Source organism: Phasianus colchicus, chromosome 27, assembly GCF_987193195.1.
Source record: "Phasianus colchicus chromosome 27, bPhaCol1.hap1.1, whole genome shotgun sequence".
Classification (NCBI taxonomy): Eukaryota; Metazoa; Chordata; class Aves; order Galliformes; family Phasianidae; genus Phasianus; species Phasianus colchicus.
The window spans coordinates 1084014-1102040 of record NC_143462.1 but is presented as its reverse complement, the minus strand read 5'-3'; the positions used below and the strand labels follow the sequence as shown (position 1 = coordinate 1102040).

The following is an 18027-nucleotide window of genomic DNA, read 5'->3' as shown; positions in this document are numbered from 1 at the left end:
CGTATTACTTGTCATTTTTACCATCTAAAGTACTTGCAGTTCTCAAACATGTAGAAATGCTGAATTGGAGACATCCTGAATACTGTATGTTTTAGAAAGCACAAAAAAAAAAAAAAAAAAAAAAAAAAAGATTTTCACCTTCCAAATTGTCAACTGGGCCCACGCTGAAAACATATGTAAATTTATGTAAATTTTATATTAATCCAGAAGGCTCTAAATACACAAGATAACATTTTGCCATCATCCGCTGATGCCATCCCTACCAATTCAAGTGCTAACACATGTACAAAATGATTGTAAGGGATGAAACAAGAAGTAGTTCAGACATATCCCTTTATTCCCTTTTGTCTGTACATTTTACAAACCACTAATTATAATTATTGAGTCTCATAAAAAATAAATTGCATATAGTAACAGGCTGGCTACTATGTTTTATTTCAAAGTAACTTACAGGCACTGTATTTCCCCACTGCAGTATGAGTCCTTTGCAGTAATGAAGTTGTCACACGCAAGACAGACTTTTGCATGGCTCCAACTGCCTTTTTTTTTTTGTATTGTAACTGTTTGCAACTTTATGTCATCTTCATAAATGTGATCAATAGCAATAATAACGTTATAAGACAGATTACTCTTTTCCCCCACAAGCCATAAGCTTGCTGTTGGTGGTAGCTCTACTTTGTTTTTTTTCTTACATTTTTACTATTTCTTGAGTGAAATTCACACAAAGAAAAAACATACTGGCCCCTGCTCCTGCTGGTTGCACTGTTGGTGATACAAGCCATGATGCCATTGGCCCTCTTGGCTTCCTGAGCCACACTGCTGGCTCATGCTCAGCTAAATATCAACCAGCACCCAAGCTCCCTTTCCTCCATGCAGCAATGTCTGCTCTGTGCATGTTTCTACATAACAATATATATGGCTTGAAAGTCTCACCTCCCAGAGCCCTGTACAAACCAAGGCTCCAAACACCATCAGAACATGCAGGCAGACCAAAAACTCCTGAAAACTCCACGAAGAAAAAATAACGTGTATATGAACACTTGGCATGGTGAACAAGCAGCTAAGTAAAGCCATAGTGATTACAGTGCACATAACTGGACAAACCTACTGCAGGGAACCTGCTTTAGCAGGGGGTTGGATTTGATGATCACCACAGGTCCCTTCTAATCTCTACAATTCTGTAATTCTATGACTCCTTCTGCTAGAGGAAGTCTCAGCAGACAGGCAGTTCCTCAGATCGTGTGAAAAAGTCAAGTATTAGCCAGAAAAATCCTTTTCAACTCTGAAACAAACAGCAAAATTGAATCTGAACCTCTATGACTAATTAGGTTAATCAAGACAGCTATTGCTATACCTCAGGCAGTATGAAGTTCCAAATGAAGTATTGCAGACACCAGCAATAATGTATTTGTTAAATAAGCTTAATACAAGGTGGAGGCTGGTGGAGAAATACACACATCCTGGGGCATTACTCCATCATTTTCTTAATGATTGAAAATAACCTCACGGTTTGAGGGATTGGAAGTGGCAAAACATTGCTGCCAACCTGCAGATGTCCATCCTACAAGGCTCCTGCATGCACATTTTGCATTGAGTAATTCAGCCAACCCTTAGACAAAGCTGATCTACAAGTGTTTGCAGAGCTGAGGCCTGAGCAAGTGCTGCCGCAGGGAGGAAACATAAAGATGCATCCACACTGATACCTCTATTACAAAATCCTTAATAATTCAGAAGTTTTTGGAAGGCCAGGGAACACAATATCACTATCCAGAGCAGAAATAGTGTCTCTTCGGTTTGTTTGGATTTATTTTTAAACAAGTTTAACAGTGTTCACATGGAGGCTTTATATGAGGTTGTAAGATTTCAGAGTGGTGAAAGGATATGTTGATCTTTTGAAAACCAAAATTTGACTTACAAAAATCAAAATAAATTTCAAAAAATATAGACAGATGTCATGAATCTGTTCTCCAAGATCCAAGGGATGGGACACCTCTCCTATGAGGACAGGCTGAGAGAACTGGGGCTGTGCAGCCTGGAGACAAGAAGTCTCCGAGGTGATCTGGTAGCACCTTTCAACATCTAAAAGGAAGCTACAGGAAAGAAGGGGATGGACCTTTTGCAAGGACTGTGTTGATGGAACAAATACAAATGATTACAAGTTTAAAAAGGGTAGATTTAGGTTGGATATAAGGAAAAAGTCTCTTACAGTGAGAGTGGTGAGGCAGTGGAACAGGTTGCTCAGAGGTGTGATGGATGCTCCATCCTTAGAAACTTTCAAGGCCAGGCTCTGCACAACCTGATTCATGGATGCCCATGTTCATTGCAGGGGAGTTGGACTAGATGGCCTTCAGAGGTCCCTTCCAACTCTCAGGATTCGATGATTCTATTCTATGATTCTAACCTAAGTTACAGGGATTAATTTTTTTTTTTTTAAGCTGTGGATCTCAAGAAGCAACTGAATTACTACAGAAAAAGAAAGAAAAAGAACATGACAAAAGAAATCCCATGTTTAAAATAAACAAACAAACCACAGAGTAAAGCAAATATGGTTTAATGGCTGAAGTGAAAGCGGTGCAGTGACAGCATGATGGATGAGGTAAAAAAAAGCATGCAGAGATCACTTAGATAACAGGAAAATTCTGAGTGCTGGGCACCACCAGAACGTAATGTTAATTTAAGGCAGAGCACAACCCTGCAGAATGCAGGCTGACAGCAGCAGCTCCAGTGACAGCTCTGCGGACTGTGGCTGTCATTGTCCTGACACCATGAAATATAGGGAACAGCAGAGAATCTTGATCTATGGTGGAACTGCTAGGTGCTGCTTGGCTGAAATTAGACCCTGATGAGAAAAAAGTCACAAGGATCACCTGGACAAAGTCAGCTGCTGATGGCTCATAAAAGGCAGGTGTAGTTGTGTTCTTGTTGCTCAAACACGCATCAATCTTACATATAGAGCTGTGTGAAGAATACATAGCATGTTACAAAATGATGGAATTCAATCAGACTTGCATGGCTAATCTCACATTTATGTTTATTTATCCTTTCCTGCTGAGGATTTCCAAATCTGTTTTGTTTGATTCAAAGCAAAAGAAAAGTTTGTACACAGGTTGTTAAAGGGAGAGGGAAGATGATCTATCAAACAAATGCAACCATTTTAAGCGAGAACTGTTTGAAAAATGTTTGAGAAAAAAAAAAGAAAGTCTGGCTTTGACACTTAAAAATTACTGGATTTGCAGTTTGTTCAAGTAAAATAGGTCTTGGTTTTACAGGAAGCAATGAGATGTGAGGAGCAGAAGCAACGGCTCCAAGCTTGAGTGGTCCTGTGTGGAGCCAGGGGTCAGAGTTGATGGTCTTAATGGGTCCTTTCCAACTTGGAACATTCTTTGGACCTCCATCAAAGGCAGAAACTCAACACAAAACTTTGTAGCATAGTCATCTTTTCTGCCAGATCTTATTCATGTTCAGGATGCTATTCCCAATTTCTTATCAGTTTCCACATCCAAAGCTACTTTAACTATGCTCCATTCCTAAGCATATTATCTGCAATTATCTCCTTATCTATATTTGGACAGTAGTAACTCCATTCCAGACTGCTCATTTTAATAGCAAACACCATTACTGTCTGAGCAGTCTCTGCACTCTGCAGGAAGCATGTGGTAAGCGCTCTCCTGTGCCTCATCCGAGTTCTGTCTCATGCTTCCCAGTTCACCAGGGCAGAACAAGTCTGCATTGTGTCATGGTGTGATGACTGCAGGAGCTGTGGGGTTTGCTAGGAGCCCCTGAGCCAGGTAGTGATCAGGTTTGTTCAGATCTCATCCTTCTGAGTAGGAAAGGTCAAACAAAAAGCCTTCGTAAGGAAAGGAAAGAGATGCTAGGAGAAAAGCAATTAAAAGCATAATTTTAAGAACACAGCTGTGTGGATACTCACATCACACTGCCTTCTTGATGTCATGAGAAACACAACCAGAGTGTTCCAGATTCTGCTCACATGTCCTTTTCAAAGCATCAGAGCATTCTCCAGTCACTCATACCAAAGTTTTTATCATGATGAATGTGCAAATACTCCTAAGAGGAAGAAAGTGAAAGGGATTCAGGAAACCTGCAAATATGAAAATTAAGATTTTGGTCACTTGGCTTAGAAAGAAAACTGCCTGGAGAAGCAATTGCTCACAGGTGCACAAAATAGAAATCAAAATGAGTATGAATCAAGAGTGGCAGAAAACAGGGAGATGAACAATAAACAACTGTGGGGAGATTCCATTTGTCATGTTCCCATCCCTGTAAGGGGGAGTGACGGATGGACACGGTTACATCTATATCACCTGTGTGTCGCATCCTGAGTATCGAGGAATCCAACACTGTCACAGTTTGAATCAAAACGAATGCTAAGACAGCTGTTTGATGGAAAAGGGACGGAGTTACCTGTAGAAATGAAAATCATCTGGCTAAAAACAACCAGGATAGTTACACCTCTGACATCACAATCTAAATTAATCAAGTGCTCATTTTCAGTTTTCGTCTCCTGGCCTACGAAAACCTGCAGCTTCACTGTGCAGGTTGTCAACCCATTATGACAGGTTACTTTTTGTTGTTTCTTTTTCAAGAGGCCTTGCTCATAGTTAAGCTGCTTCAAATCAGTTTATAATTGCCAATTCTCTTTCCCTCCTTTCTACCTTTTGCTCTAAAGATATTTCACTGGGTACGATATCGCTGTACAGCAGGGAAAAGGAACGCATTGTTTTCAACGCACACAAATTGTGAAGATGAAGGAAAAAGACTTTTTTTTTCCTTTGGAAATAAGAATTACAGATACGTGAGCAAATGTACAGTATAATCTGCAAGCTATAATTTAGAAGAGAGCTACAGATTTCATACTTATCATTTAGAGAGGGAGACAATCACAGAGCAGAGGAGCCCTGGTGCTGTGGGAGTGCCTCTCTAACTGCAAATTTATGCTTGTTTTATATGTATTGAAATATATATGAAAAATGAGAACTCTTGAGGATTTGTTGATGCAACAAACACTCTGATAGCATTTAAGAAAACAGGCTATTTACCTCAAAATATTTACATTGCAACGCATTGGGTTGCTATCTACATTTCTGCTTGCAAATGCCCTCCAAGATCCAAGAGAAAAAAAATGGAGTTTCTCTAAGATGCAAGTGCTCTTAATAAAAGAAATTCTGCTGTGCAATGGAAAGGCCACAAATATCTATAATTAGGATGCTTTGCTGAAATAATTAAAAACTTGAATTTTCATTTCACATAGCCTAAACTGCTTCCACATTACAATATGGAGGCATCTCAAGAATAGAGCTGCAAGGAAAACTGTTCTTGATGATAAAGTGTTATAAGTTAATAGTTCTCCACAAAGTAAATTAAAAACAGTTTTTTCTGCTTCTTTTTCTTTTTTAGAGGTAATTCTGGGCTACTGGGAAACGCTGCACATTATAAAACAGACCAATACAGATTGGTTAATGCTTTCATCTACTCTACCTTTTATAATCAATGAATATACAGATGTTATAATTATGAAATATACAAAAGAGTTTGATACAAAAGAGTTTGGCTAAGCAGGTTATTACACCAAAAAAAAATAGATAGAGTGCCTACCCTTGTCCTAGGCTCACTAGAAAACTCCAAAGGAGAGGTCTCTAGAAGAGAACCTTCCTCACTGGTAGTCAGCTCTTAAATGGGTCTAGGAGAGGTGGAGCCAAGCTCCACCCCTTCCAGCAGCACAGATGAATTGCCTTCACCTGTGCTCCCAGGGCTGACTCATTGTTTGCCTCAGGTGATCCATCAGAGGCTCAGGCCCTGATTCAGCAGTTCCATACAACTTTAGACATCATTGCTATGAGACATCCCAGGATTGATTAAAGATGTAAGGAACGTTCATGTGAATCCTACTCAGTAGAATATTGTTCGGTTTCTTTTGCATGAGAGTTTGGTGTACTTCAGTCTATACCTTCCTGCATTTTCAATTATCCTGGCAAGATACAACTATATCCAGAATTAATTTTCTTTCTTTTAGTCCTTCTGCTTTAGAGATAACAGGAAGACATAGAAATACGACAGCCAGGTTGAAGCAGTTGCTCTGTGCAAGCATAGATGTCTTTTAACCCACTTCTGTACACCTCTGTGTGTAAAATGACAATGACAACACTAATCTGGTTCCTTGTGTTGCCCACTGAGACTATAAGCACATGAAGCAGAGACTGCAGGAGACAGGAGACAGAAAATAGAAGGAATTCCAGTCTTGCAATGGTACTCCAGAGGATGCACTATCATCCCTCATCTTACTGCAGAAAGTTAAAGCAAGCAAAGTTGGCATTTTCTACCAATGTAGCAGAAGAGGCTACATTCAGAGCAGACTGTTCAATGTCTGCTTCAGGAACATTTCCCAAACTCTTCTTTCTCCAAATCAGCCGTATGTTTAAGAAATGGTGAGAAAACCTTGTTCTACCCACTGATGCTGCTGATAGAGACCCTAACACACCTTACTGGAGGTGCGTTATCCCAGGCAAGAAGATGGGGAATTGAAGCCAAAGCAATGATGGATGACACCCCTCAAGTGAATTATAAGGGAAATCAATATTATATCAAACACTTGGGTTTGAGGTTGGCAGCAATTTGTGATCACACTTTCTAATTAGGAGATGCTAACAGGGTCAAGCAAAGTATAGCAAGTTGTTGGTTTTAGCATGTACACCACTGAGAGATGCCTTAATTAATCAGCAAGGAGATGAAAGATAGCAAAGGACAAAGTGTCCATGCAATATCTTTAATGTACCATGCCTGATTATCAACATTGGAACACACAGCAAAGTGACCCCAAATCAAGGGAGAAAAGTTATTAAGGTGTTATATATAAAAGTGTGAGTGTGTGAGAGATTTTGCTGTGCCACAGGACTAATAAAGCTTTTGCCCACATGTTTTCAAAGACAGACTTTCAGCAGAATTCTCTGTAGGCTCAAGCAAATGTGAACATGACTTTCGTTTATTCAAGGGATGCACCACAGAGTTGACGAGTTGCCACAGAATAGCTCTAATCCAATTCCTAAGGATAGCAGCATCTGTGGAAGCAGGATTTAAGTCATCTGTGTACAACCACGATGAAGCACCATCCTCCAGACACCACTACAAATGCAACCTGAAGCCGGCGTTACCATTGCTTAATGCTGTTAGCTGACGTTTGCTGCGTTTCTGTCTGCCTGCCAGTGCACTTAATTTCATTGACACTGAAACCGTGTTCACACTGAAAGGTGAGAGGGAGGAGGGAGAGATCCTGGGCTGGCAATACTCACTAGGACTCACTTGCATGGTGTTCAGAGAATTGGTAATTCTGCTTGGTGGCACCTGCCCGGCTGTGCTTGGTGCTTGACATAACACAGCATGACAAGGATCATTAGTATAACCTCAGATTTCAAGCTCTAGTCCTCCTGCAACAACCTGCTGCTTGTGTCCGTAGTTCTACTTTAACATCCCTTGTACTTGGGAACTTGGGCATTCAATCACTGGTTTTAAGGGATATAGCTTATTTCTTTCATCCTTCCTCTTGTTGTTCGTTTACGCTGCTCTGATGTCCTAATGAACCATCTCCATGTTAACCCCAGATCTGCACGATGATAACTACAGATATCACCTTTTGGCTGACTGAAAATTTCTTTTAGTGATTGCTTCACACAAGTTTGCCAAAGAAAGAGGGCATTTGACAGCAGCACGTCTTGAAATCCAATTTTACTGTCAAGCCCATGGTACTAAAGTCCAGCCAATAGGGCAGACTGCATGGGAACAAAAATGAACCTCCCAGCCGTAAAACTGGGGATTTATAAAAGTGACTCTAAAAATCTAGCAAATTTAGTTGATCTAATTTTCTTTGATGAAATTGAATGCCAGAATCATGTCCTTGTCATAGAAATCAAAGAAGCAGCCTTCATCTTTGCCTTAGGTACTGTTCTACACAATCTCTTCCACAGCGATGTGATTCTGCCAGCTGGCATTGAAGGAGTACGCTCCATTCACACCAACCAAATGAAATAAATCATATTTCATTTTCAGCATTCAAACGAGTCCCTACACTAAAAGCTATTCTGAGGTTGCTTGAAAAGTCTCTGCCTGAAGTAAAAAAAAAAAAAAACCCTACATTTTCATCTTGAGTTGTGCAGTTTAAAACAGGAAAAAGGGGTTTTTTTTAAAGCATTACAGATTAAATTATGGCCACGAACCAGTAATCAGACAAAATTGGATTATAATAACTAGTTTAAAAGTCTGGACTATAGATAATTCAGTTAGGTTACATAAATACTCATCAGTTATAATCTAGCCAGAAAAATATAGTTGATTACTTTGACAGCAAAACTGATACAACTCATGCAGCTACACATTTTACATCTCTGCAGTCATATTCTATATCACAACAAGAAAATCCAAACTGATGTGCCCTTGAATGAATGCATGCCATCTCTGTGCCCGTAAGCCGGTATCCTCCTTGACAGAGTCCTCATAATAGCTGTCAAGGAGTACAAATATTCTGATGAATTATCCGCTGCTCACAGCTCAGACCACAGAAACACATCATGTGGGTCACCACACGTCCTCAGGGCTTTTCCAGTTGCTGTGGTCAGTATTCTGCCATCTGTCACCAGCCAAGGTCTCTCCTTGAGTACAGTTCTTTGGGCATGTTGCCATACATCAGCTGTCAGTAGATTATAGGCTGATAGCTCCTCCTGCTCTTGCATCAGGGTTCAGCCATGCTGAATTACACAGGGGGTTGCACCTGCCATTAATGATGGAAGGGCATGAAGGCTGGTAATACCCGCATCTTTCCAGAAGTGGTGCGTGTCCAAAGAAGGGCAATGAAGCTGGTGAAGAGTCTGCAGCACGAGTTGCATGGGGAGCAGCTGAGGGAACTGGGATGGTTTAGTCTGGAGAAGAGGAGGCTTAAGGGGAGAACTTATTGCTTTCTACAACTCCCTGAAAAGAGGTTCTGGTGAGTTGCAGTTGGCCTCTGCTCCCAGGTAATAGTGATGGGATGAGAAGTAATGACCTCAAGTTGCACCAAAGGAAGTTCAGGTTGGATATTTGGAGCAATTTCTTCTCATAAAGAGTAGTAATGCATTGGCACAGGATGTCCAGGAAGGAGGTGGTGTCTCTGTTCATGGAGGAGTTCTGAAACTGTGGAGATGTGGCACTGAGGAACATGGTCAGTGGGCATGGTGGGAATGGAGTGGGATTGGATTTGGTTATCTTAGAGGTCTTTTCCAACCTTAATGACTCCATGATTATATTCCCATCTGTCCATTACACAGAGTTCCCCTTTCCTGAACAGGAGGGCAACTGAATTTCAAGACAAGAAGGCCTCTACACAACGGATAATCTAGGTACATTCTTAGTATTTTTGTCTCACATAAAGACATCCAGCTGCAATTCTCCATTTTGCCTTAAGAGCACAATATTTCTTCCTATTGCTAGCCTTACTACTACACATTTCTGATCATGCTGTAGCAGGCAAAAGATGTTTGAGAAAGTTTCCATGCCCTCTCAAAACCTTAGTGTCATCTTGTGTGTCATGCTGTTGCACATGTAAAGCTTATTTAGTATCTACACCTAAAGTGCCCACAGTAATTTAAATAACTTTTTAAAAAAAATTCTGTTAAGTTCATTTATTTATTTAATTCGGTCAAAACACACCATTTCAGATAGGAATTGATTTTTAAAAGAAAACAGGTTTCCTTATGAAAAAGAGTGTATTTCATAGAATCACAGAGTATCCTGAGTTGGAAAGGATCAACAAGGATTATTGAGTCCAACTAAACAATAAACATTCATTAAAATAAAAGAAGAACAACACCCATTGAACTTTAATTTTACTGCAGCTGTGCACCAGTTCCACCAATCAGCACACCAGTGGTGTAAAGCCTACACTTGTCATCTAGCAACTCCATTAACATCAGTCCCAACCTTACCAAGTGGAAATACCGGTGCTGAAAATTCCAGCTGTAAATGTGGAGTACCAGAGGTTGATGTGCATGTGGTGCAATGGCTCCCAGACCTGTGCAAATATGGTGCTGGTGCTCCACCAAGCAGCAAACAGGATGGATCCATGAAGGTTTCACATAGGCAGGGCATCTCCCCTCCTCTCCTGAAAAACACCAAGATGTTTCTCTCACAACAGGGGTTTTAATTTAATTTCTTTCCCTAGTGCTCATCTTTGGATGGAAATACGTATATTAATTTCCTGTATTCATGACAGAGCTGTGATAACCACATGGGAGCACATAGTGAGGTGGCAGAAAAACTCTAAACATGGTAAAATGCTCTGAACGGTGTGCTATCTCCACGGCAGAATAACCTCAGCCTTCCTCTCCCTCCATAACAGCATAAAAATGCAATTGTGTATTGCTTCCTCTGTGAAGGTGATGGGCCGAGGAGACTAAAGGGGATATAAACTCCCCATATTCTCAGCAAGAACCAATTATTGGGAGATAAAAAGAAAAATCTGCAGGTGATGTGCCCACATATCATCTGTATAATAGAAATAACAGCACCACTGCTCTGCTCGGCTTAGTGTTGAAAGGATGAATACACTGGAAACCTCAGGAGTACCAACAACCTTCTTCATTCGTTCCTAAACTTTACTTCTGAGACACGAATTCCAGAGACACCATCCTCAAATCCTCATTTTGTCATCAGTCCTCAGGTGTCTCTGTATATGTATGCTACAGGGGGAGGTAACAGGGGCTGCTTATTTTTGCATTCAACTCAATCAACTTGTTTTGGAAAGACAGTTTTTAATCATTCTCAACTTGAGAGCTGGCAATGCAACATTACAGGCTGGTTTCATGGCAGATTTATAAGGGAGTTACCGACAAGATCTTAACTATAGAATCATTAATGTATTGCTACAGTAACCCGAGAAACATTCAGTGATTTTTATTGGAACATACATATTTCTTCAAGACAGTTCATGACATCTTATCAGATTTGCTTCTGTAAGGAAAGTTTTCATATTACAACTAAGCCATTTTACTGTTGCTGTGGTAACTACAGCACCAGTTACAAAAGGTAACCACAGAACAAACGCAATCACTATGTAAAACTCATGGCCAAGTTTTCTTCATTATCTAGAAAAGGAGAGAGAGGTGTTAGAAACAGCTACGAATTAATCAATAGCAAATAGCAGTTGGAAATCTGAAAGTCGAGGTCGGCTCTTCAATTTTGTATCCTTCCCAGCTTCAGTTGGCATTGGGCTGGTGTGACTAGATGCTGCTGGTGCTCCTGCAGTCACCATCTCCCTTTCAACACTGAGAAACCCGAAATTCCTTTCAAATCAAGAATTCTGCAATCACAGACATCCAAGTATTGATGTGTCTGATCTGAATGGGTTTGATACTACTTTGCTTTGAGGAAACTGTATTCCCCATGGATTAATTTTCTTGGGCTCATTTTCATTAAAAAGTACTCCGCATTTGTTTTATATTTTTATCCCCAAATCTCAATGCAGGGCACATTGGTGTACATAAAATCCTGTCTTAATCGGAGTGGAGGTTCATTTGATTACCTTCAGAGCAGCCAATGCTCACCTTCCAGATGTGTCCAATCAAGAGGAATACTGAGAAAGCAGAGCACTCACGTGAATTCATCCCAAATCTAGCATGAAGTTGGACCTTATGCAGGAGCAGAAATTTTGTTCCATTCTCTCCCCACATATGACAGCAGTCTAGCACATTGCCTTTTATAGGTAAATAATATGTTAAAAACTGAGGGTTTTTTTGTTCTTCAACAGTAATTTTCAAAATTCTCAAGTCAGAATCCTGCAAGTCTGGCAGAGTTTCATAAGGATGCCTGTTCTCACTTTGCAAAATTGATATTGTTTCATTAAGTTTGAGGAAGGAAGGCTGCTGAACAGCAGCACCCTCCGGAACCGACGTCATCTCCTTTAATCAAGGAAAATAACAGTCATAAATCATTTGGTATTTTAACTTCTGCAACAATGATGCATGCTATTTTATGGCCCTCATTGCATCTTGTATGCAAATGATTTTGTCTTAGAGCGTACAACAATAAATATTGCATACAGAGCTACTGGATTGCTTCCACTTCCTTGCACTGAGCTGTTGCACACAGTCATACACTAATATCTGCACAATAAAGTCCTCAGGGCAAATTGTGTCATCTGCAAAACAGCCTCAGTGGAAGCAAGCACAGGGTTATAACTGGAGTTAGCAGAACCAATAACCACGCACAACTCTTCAGAGATAGGATTTTCTGGCAGAGAGACTACAAATGCCATGACTGGAGAGATGGAACGCTGGGAAGATAGTTCAAGTTGTTTGAAATCTGTTCTTTCATCTCTCGGCAGCTTCATTTCAGACAAGTCCACTGGCCTGTCTGTACTTTCTCATTTACAAAACGGACAGGTTGCCTGGCAATCTTGAGAAAATCTGGTCCCCTTGGCCCTTCGAGACCAAGGTGTTGCCCCAGTAATTATGGGGGCTCTGAATTATCTTTTAGAAAGCTACAGTACAGTGAAAAAACCTCTTCCCAGCTTCTGAAACATTGTCATTTTCCATTCAGTTCTGCAAGACCTCCCTGGAAGGGCTTGCCTACATGTACAGTAATGACACAAGATAATTGCACAGCCACTGAAATAATGCATGAGTCTCTGGGAATGAGACCTCAGAAAGGTCACAGGCTCCCTCATTATCTTTCTGCTTTCTTTTGTTTCTCTGCTCTGCCCTTTTTCATCCTGAGAAAATGCTTCTGAATGCTAATGGCACAGTGCTTGGCATCCTCTTCAGCAACCATGTCAGCATAATTAATTAGGATGGTAGAACAAACACCATTTCACACAGGTCAGGTAAACCCATTTTGACACCAGAGGAAGAGCAGACACCGGAGGATGATGCACAGTACCTAACCACGTTGCCAGGATTCAGGAAACAATAGAAAAGAAGAGAATTCAGCTAGAAGTCAAGGGATGAAATGGAGAGAAATGCAACCTGCCTAACAATGGAGATGTATTATAGCAGAGAGTCACCTGGGAAGGATGCTGGAAACCAGACAGAGCTTTGAGGCCTTCCACAGACAGAGTTAGATCCTGCCTTTAGGTGCAACGTGAGCACAGAACAATACAGGAAAGCATTTATGGCTCATTTTCTCTTTTTCTTCTGTCTTGCTGACTGGCAGCAAGATTGGCACCAAAGTGTTTTCCTACAGCTCAGAACACTCCGATCCTTTCCCATTGCCCACAGACTTTTCCAGGGACTTGGTTAACTAGAACAGAGGCATTTATTTCATTCTATTTATCCTTTCACATACACACACTTGTGTTGCAAAAGGTCATTAAAGAAATAAGGCAGCCTTTGAAGCCATGGGGAATATTTCTGCATCTTCAGTGAACAGATTGTTCTTCTCATACACAACCTCATGTACATGCTACCCCCAAGGAACAGAAGCAAAATACTGTTGCTGCTCACAAGATGTTAGTCATGCTGAGACATCACGATTCCTTCTCATTTAACACAGGTGCCTACGAGAGCTGCCATATCCATATTTCGGGCTTAGAAATCAAAGGAAACATCCCATATGTCAGCATTTCCCCTTGCAGTCAGAGAGTGCATTGATGGGAGGTTTCAAAGTAATATTCTGGTGGAAAAATCCTGCAGTGTCTATCCAGCCAATGCCTTTAGCTCATCCTTCATGTACAGTTGGCATGGATGAACTTAATTAGAGCAGATCTCTGGGACACCATGCCTTGCTTGATGTGGGTGTCACACAGGCAGCCACTGGGACCAAGAGCAAGACAGCTAATGAGGAAACCTCTCCCTGGTTCATCCCAACTTGGAAAGTTGCTCGCCCTTGACCCCTACAGACATCAAATGCTTTAATTTGGCACCAGACTTAAGGCACCAAACAGTTTCAGTTGGAGGGCTATAAGCAACACTCATTTTTCCCTTTCTTCCTTGGTATGAGATGAAGTTTGGGGTAGGAATGTTAATTTCTGCATCTCTCACTTGACTGATCAAATCTAATATTTTTAAATAGAAAGCATAAACTGAGCAACTTCAAATGTCAAAACGTTGCAGAGCGATGTTAATATATTGATTCCTGTGTCCTCTGACACACAAAGAACACGATCTCATTGACTGAGTGGGGAAGTACTCCATTCCTGATTACTTTAAATGTCAGAATGGTCAAATTGCTACATCCAATACCATGGCAAGGAAGGACGTGTGGCCAGATTGTTCCCCTCCTATGCATTAGAAATAGATGCTATGCATGTAGGGGAGGGCAGTACTGACTTTTGGTACCATACGGTTGAGTGAAAGCCTCTGCAACGTGAATGCCTGAAGAAACAGCCCTGAATTTTGCTGCCATTTGTTGGATTTCTCTCACCCTTTAACAAAAGGAGCTCTGAGTAGAAGACCTTTAGGGAAATAAACTGAGATTGAAGCAGAAAATGGACAAAATCCTGGTGTAATTAGTCACAGGAACTAATGGGATCACCTAGAAGAAAGAGTTACTCCTCACAGATAAGCACAAGTAAGCATTCAGACAGAGCAGAGCAAACCAGTGGCACAGAGATACCCCACGGCAAAATCCATCTTCAAACAGGTTGCTCAGGTTCCATTGCCCAATCTAAATATTGATACACTGATTTTTGGTATCCGGAAAAGCAATTAATTCAACGAGCAGGGCCAACTCTGAACGCATCTTATAGGCTTCCCTTGAAAATCCTGTGGGATGCTGTAGGGCATCTTACAGAGGACTTACAGAGCACTCATGTAGTATACAGACTCAGTGCAGGGCTGCATCATGCTGTGGGGATGGGAGATATTTCCTTCTGCAGTTATCTTCCCTGTCATTTTTAATGCTTTTCTTGTAGAGGTCCACATCTCTAGTACAGTTTCTCAGCCAGCTCCATGGGAATTTATTTCTTCTCCTCAAAAAACTGCTTTTCAGTTTCAAACAGAAATAGGTTTGTCAACTGGATGGATTTGATAGTTAGATGAATGTGTTTTATCAACGGAATGGATTAGGCTGTTTGCATTTTGTCACCGCAATCTCAATCCATCCTGCCAATAAAACATATTTCATCAAAGCTTTAGGCCACCATGCTAACAGAATGTGTTTTGTCAACAGCCTAAATCCATCCTGTCAACAAAATCCATTCCAAAGGAAAATAACTCAATCTCTTCTGTCAACATCAGGAGCAAAAACTTGTTTGTTAGTATATGGAAAGTGAAAACAAACTCCATGGTTAACCATCAATATTTTCAGATCAAAATAGGAAAAATACAAAAGTATCCATCAGCTTAGCTTATGTAAATGAAAACAGTTGGGAAAATTAAATTATACTTAAGCATTTCCTGCTGTGATTGGGATGTGAACAAGCTATGGAAGTGTCCAGTCCGAAGCCTGAGTCGTCTGCTACCCAGACTTCAGAGCTAGATCCTAGAAGTAATGGTTAATGAATACATATTAATTAAGAAAACTCAAAGTCTCTGTATGCAAATTACTAAAGTTCATTGAAGACAGAGAGCCAGAAAGCCAATTTCTCTTGCTGACAGAAAGCTACAGTGGCAGAAACATAAATAACACTGTCAGGAGGTTCCATCCTGTCCCTTGTGCTTTAATTAGAGCTTGCAAATTAATTGGACTGATCCAGCCATTACGGTCAGTCATGCTACTCCTTATCTGTACCTCTACTGTTGCTTTCTATGGTCACTTAAAGGCATAGTGTAGATTTTTTAAGCAAGGATAACATCAGGTCAATGACAGAACCTTTCCTAAGAAGATTCAGTGTAGCCAGGGCCTTCTGAGTTCATTGGCACAGAAGCATAAATGACTTATGTTGGGTTTCAAAGGACATTCTGATAGGTGGCAATCCTGTTTGTGAGTGCACATGCACACGCACTGAAGCAATAACTTGTAGAGGAGCAGATAGAGAACACAACCATCCCTGTGCTTCCTGGGGAGTAGATTCACACAGAACTCCTTTCAGCTCACAGTAATGTAAGAGTCACTACTTCCAAAGTTTATTAGACTGGTCTCAAAGCAACACTGCAGACACTGAAGTCTGATAGCTCCAACTCCTTCACTTGTAAAAGAGGCCTGTCTCTCTGCTCATTACTGTTCTCAAAAGGACATTGTAAATATTCACAGTAGCTTCCATTCCGAGTCCTAAGACAATAAAGATTGATTGCTGTCATATAATAAAAGTCAGATGGGTTTTCAAAAAGAGTTTAGAGCCTTTGGGTGCCTACCTTGAAATGCTGTAAAAGGGCACAAGCCATAAACCTCCTTTCAGAAAAGGAGCCCATGAATTATCTTAGCCAGACATTCAAAATCAACAACCTCATTTAAGAACAAAATGTTTGTTTCTCTCTAAGATTAGCCATTGTGGACCTGTAAACCTTAGATTTCAAAAGGCAAGAGAACTTAATAAAATGGCACTCCATTAAACACTCACATGACTTTATTTTGCTGCTTTATGTTGTAATCTTTGGAAATGGTAACATTAGGACAGCCTCAGGTAGGGGAAGGCGAGAGAAGAGATGCAAGACTAATAATCTAAAGCAAATAAAGTCTAACAAATCAAGTTTTCTCCAGTAAGTAGAATATGCAAACACATAAACCTGGGGCCATTACAAAACAAGCTTCATTTGTTACCTTAGCCTATCCTGAATCCTGATATAAACAGAAATAAGAAGAAAATACCCTCTTGTGTTGTGAAAGAGAACTCTGAGTACTTGGTACTCCATTAAAAATTCATCCTGAGGAACAAGACGCCACATATATCACTCCCTGCTAAGGAAGGGCTTGCATCATTAAATTAATTCAATTTCTCCAGTTGCTCACTCCAGTGTTTCACTACTTGAAGTGAAATTCCTGCTATTTTACAATTGGTTCCAGCCTCTTATTAAAAGGAGCCTTACCTTCCTCCAGATGGTCTGTGCTAATTATCAGCCTTTTGCACTGCATTATCTTAGTCTGTATTGTGAAGCAAAAGGATTCATTTTAATCACACAAAACAGTAATAAAATCATCTCCGTGGGGAATTCCACAATGTGGGTTTTTTTCTTTTTTCACCTACAGAATAGTCTTAAGTATTTAATGATTTATTGATGGAGTTGCTTTGGCTTTATAAGCTTTTTAATTCTCTTTAATATGCATACTGCCTTCCAGACCCCTGATTACACCACTCGCCTTAATCATTTACAACTTGACATCATCTTAGCAGGCTCTTACCAAGTTCTGTTTCATAACATTTGGCAAATAAATATAAACAACAGCAGTAGACATTTATTTTTCCTATTAATAGAGGTTCTTGTATTGTGACCTCTGGCAATGGGATGCTGTACCCTCATCATTAACAGGACCAAGTCCTTTAGGACAGAGATCATCTACTAATTACACTGCAGAAATTCATACTACTGCAGAAATACTGTCCTCCTCCCATGAGAATAAACGTCTTCTCTGCATGCCAAATTCTCATCTGGGTCTTACAAATACTAATCTGTTGACAGCTTTGCAGCATGACTTCTATTCTCTCATCATATTCCTCTATACACAGATTCACTTGTCGCCTGTAACTGGATAACATGGGATACTCAGACCAAATGGGTAAGGAACATCAGTGCTGACCTGGCAACTTGTAACATATTATGTTATAAGGATTATTTGGTGCATTCGAAGCTATCGGTGACATTGACAACATGAACCGAAAGGAGAAATCAAAATGTGGTTTGCAGTAGTAATGATGATCACACTAATGAGCTGTTGCTGTCACAGTTCAGCATCAGGTCTAGACAAAAAACATTGGGAGAAAATGTTTGTATGTGCATCCATAGTCACAAACACACATACATGTGTGTACTACCATCGAATCATAAAATATTTCAAGTTGGAAGGATCATTGGGTGCAGCTCAAGTCTCCAGTATACTCATATTCATCATCATCATAGATGAAACAAATAGTTTATTTTGCTTCTAACAACTTACTTCTAGCTCATACTCAGTGCC

At 40.4% G+C, this 18027-nt stretch overlaps 1 long non-coding RNA gene across 1 annotated transcript; it reads right to left on the bottom strand.

The window, feature by feature from the left end:
* Window positions 1-2557: 2557 nt before the first annotated feature.
* LOC149914788 (uncharacterized) lies at window positions 2558-5661 on the bottom strand. Its single transcript, XR_016460209.1, has 3 exons — window positions 5614-5661; window positions 3929-4065; window positions 2558-2955 (listed from the first exon to the last, which is right to left on the bottom strand). It is a non-coding gene; the product is annotated as an uncharacterized LOC149914788 (long non-coding RNA).
* Between the last annotated feature and the right edge of the window lie 12366 nt (window positions 5662-18027).